The following is a 4,095-nucleotide window of genomic DNA, read 5'->3' on the forward strand; positions in this document are numbered from 1 at the left end:
TGACCTTGCAGTACAGTGAGTGCATTAACCCACAGTACCACACCAGGATATATATTCAATGTATGATGATTTCAGGTGAAAGTGATGCAAATATTTTTTAGGATAAATGTGTTTCCAGAAAATATTCAGTTCCTAAAAGTTTTCTCTAAAAAAAAAAATGATTATGAAACAGTAAGTTTGGAATCATGTATTTTCAAACAAGTCCCAGCTTTCAACTGTATGTTTTTACTTTCTGGTAAGAAAAATGTAGAAACAACACTTAACTTTCTCTAATATCTCCTTCTTCTCACCCATGATAATAGTGAATTACATTATTTTTTTTTACTTTATCAGGCTTTGTATCATTTGTGCTCAGCTTGATAACCATGCTTTCCACAATGTAGTTTCACTCTTTAATGTATTAAATATCAAACACTAATCTACCACTCCTCTGTCAGTTTGTCACACTGTGGTGGCTGGCATGTTGCTGTGATACTGGAAACTATGTCACCGGGATTTTAAATACCAGCAGGGTACACCCATGGGGGGAAGTTTTCAGCTGAGTTTACAGACTAAGATAGATTAGGAAGAAGGAGAGACGGAATACTTCTGATTGTTTAATGCTGAAAACCTTATGAACAGCAGTGGAACACTGTCAGCACCAGAATATTAAATATTATTGAAACTTGATGAATAGGAACAGAATATTGTCAAATATAGTGCCAGAAGATGAGCCTCTCAGGTTGGAAAGCACTCAAAATGCGATGGGGAAGAGCTGCCTCCTCAAAGTAGAGTTGACCATGATGATGCAAATGGAGTAAAGTTTCCAGGGCCTTCATCTACTGATGGGGCACAACTCAAAATGGGGAGAAACATCTGTAAACATCGATGAATAATAGGAACATGGAATGTATTAAGCATGAATCAAAAATAAAATGGAACACAGAAATATTGATATCCTAGGCATTGGTGGTGGTGGTGTGCCATGGAGTCAGTTCCAACTCATAGCAACCCTGCATAGGGTTTCTAAGGCTGTAAATCCTTACGGGAGCAGAAATCCTCATCTTTCTCCCGCGGAACTGCTGGTAGTTTCAAACTGCAGACCGTGAGGTTAGCAGCCTGACTCGTAACCACTACGCTACCAGAGCTCCTTATTCTAGGCATTAGTCCACTGAAATGGCCATTTTGAATCTGACAAGCATATGGTTTACAATGCCAATAATGACAAATTGAAGAGGAATGATGTAGCATTCACCATCTAAAAGAACATTTCAAGATCTATCTTGTAGTATAATGCTGTCTGTGATAGGATAATATTCATATGTATACAAGGAAGACCAGTTAATACCACTATTAATGAAATTCATGCACCAGACACTAAAATTGTTGCTGTTGTTGTTAGGTGCTATGGAGTCGGTACTGACTCATAGCAACAAAGTCAAGTATGTGATGAAATGAGCAAAGACCTGAAGTTAGAAAACCAAAGTGAAGAAACAGCTCAGCATTTTTCAAGCTGAAAGAACTGAAGAAAAACATCAAGCCTCAATTTAAAATATTGATGGGTTCTATGGACTCCTGGCATAGTGCTGTACGGTCAGCACTGGACTTCAAACCACAAGGTCAGCAGTTGAAACTCACCAACTACTTCTTGGAAACCAGGGTTGCTATGAGTTGGAACCAACTCAACAGCACTTAAAAACAACAACATGACAAAACATTAAATAATGCAGAAAATATCAAATGAAGATTGAAGGAATACACAGAGTCAACTATTCGTTGGGGATCTGCCTATTTTTCTCCGACCCTCCATTTTACCAAACAGGGACTGTTCGCTTCTGACAACATGTCTGAAGAATGAGAGACAAAGTCTGGCCATGTTGGCTTCCAGGGAGCTTTCGGCTGTACTTCTTCTAACACAGATTGGTTTGTTCTTTTAGGAGTCCATGGTACTTTCAGTATTCACCTCCAACACCATAACTCAAATGCATCAATTCTTCTATGGTCGTCCTTATTAACTGTCCAACTTTAGCATACATATGAAGTTACTTGGCCAATTGACTGGAAGAGATCCATATTTGTGCCCATTTCGTAGAGAGGTAAGCCTATGTAATGAGGAAATCAACTACTCCTGCTGCTTGATTTCACCTTTGTTCTCCAGAGGACAGCTGCTCCTTCTCGTTTGGAATACAAGTTCTGCTTTGGAGATTGAAAAGGTGTGATTAATTATGGATCATAGCTAGGTAGGAAATTAAATTTCAACCATGACTATTACTCTTAGTGGAGTCCTGGTATGGTGCTGTGGGTTAATATGCTGGACTGAACTGCAAGGTCGGTTTGAATTGCAAGGTCATTGGTTCAAGCTCAACAGCCCCTCCTTGGAAACCCCATACAGAACCAACTCGATGGCACTTAACAACAATAGCAATTACTCTTAGCAGGCTTTATTTTACTTTGTTGTTGTTGTTGTTAAGTACCGTGCAGTCAGTTCCGACTCATAGTGACCCTACATAGGGTTTCCAAGGCTGTAAATCTTTATGGGAGCAGAATGCCTCATCTTTCTTCCATGGAACTGCTGGTCGTTTCAAACTGCTGACCTTAAGGTTCACAGCCCAATTCGTAACCACTATGCTACCAGAGCTCCTTTTATTTTATTTTTGTTGTTGTTGTTATGTGCTGTCGAGTCGGTTCCAACCCATAGCGACCCTGTACAGGGTTTCCGAGGCTGTAAATCTTGACAGGAGCAGAAAACCTCATCTTTCTCCCGCGGAACAACTGGTACTTTCGAACTGCTGACCTTAAGGTTCACAACCCAATTTGTAACCACTATGCTACCAGAGCTCCTTAGGCTAAGCTAAAACCTTTTCAGTGCCCCCATTTCAAAGTGAGTCCCTAAGTCCAGTCCATATTCAGCACCACCACCACATGCCAAGTAGATTCCCACTCACAGTGACCCTGTATGGCAGAGTTGTTGTGCCACCAAGTTGGTTCCAACTCATAGCCATCCTGTATAGGGTTTCTGCAGAGTGGCTGGTGGGTTTGAACCACACCACCTTTCAGTTAGCAGTGCAGTGCTTACCTTACAGCACCACATCAGGACTCCATAAAACAGAGTAAAACCACTCTGTCAAGTCTCTAAAGCTGTAAATCTATATGGGAACAGAAAAATCTCATCTTTCTCCCAGTTGGTGGGTTTTGAACCATAGATCTTGTGTTTAGCAGTTCAATGCTTAACCTACTAAGTCAATAGGGCACCTAACCCATACTCAAAGAGAGAGAAATTAAGCGTATCAAAGAATCAGAAGTATCAAGGAATATGTTTACCACATATGTGACCTGTTTTCTCTGCATAAAAAAACTATCTTTTTTTCTTTATTCCTCAAATTCTGAAGCTGCTTCTTCTTTTTTTTTAATGTACTAATATATTTTAAAATACTAGCCGCCATTAAGTCTGGTAGCTTAATAACTGGTTTTGGTGTTATTATGGAATGAAACGGCAATTTTCTACATATCATCCAGCTAATGACTAATACAGGCACACCTTACACAAATTCCAAAGCTTCTTGGCGTAATCTTTTGAGATACAAATCCAAACACAAATTTTTCTTCTATTTTATCTTTGTGTATCATTTCCATTTTATTTGTTCTGTTCTTTTTTACGAAATCAGGTATACATATAGTGGTTTTTCTTTTGTTTTCATAATGATTATATCCATGACTTTGGTTATAACTTTCTGGGTTTTCATCTATTTGTGTGTTTTTTTTTCTAGTTCATTCACCATGTCTATAACTGTGTTGTTAGTTATGTTTATTTTATCAGCATTAGCATATGTACAACAATTTATGTATATGCTTGCTATTTGAATGTGGTTTGTACTCTGTATTACCTTTATCTTATTTCCCTTACCTTCCCGGGATCTGCAGCTTGCTTTAAATCTTTAAATTAAACGTCACTTTCTGTGGGCTTATTAGCTTTTCTTTGAAAATTTGTACCATTTTTCTTGAGCTTCCTATCTTTTGTTTGTTGCTGTTTTTAAAAGACAGATTCCCGCCCCCCCCCCCCCCCCCGGTGTTTTTGAAATTATAAAGAACTATTTGTATGAATTCTTCCAATGGCTA

Source organism: Chrysochloris asiatica, unplaced genomic scaffold, assembly GCF_000296735.1.
Source record: "Chrysochloris asiatica unplaced genomic scaffold, ChrAsi1.0 scaffold00367, whole genome shotgun sequence".
Classification (NCBI taxonomy): Eukaryota; Metazoa; Chordata; class Mammalia; order Afrosoricida; family Chrysochloridae; genus Chrysochloris; species Chrysochloris asiatica.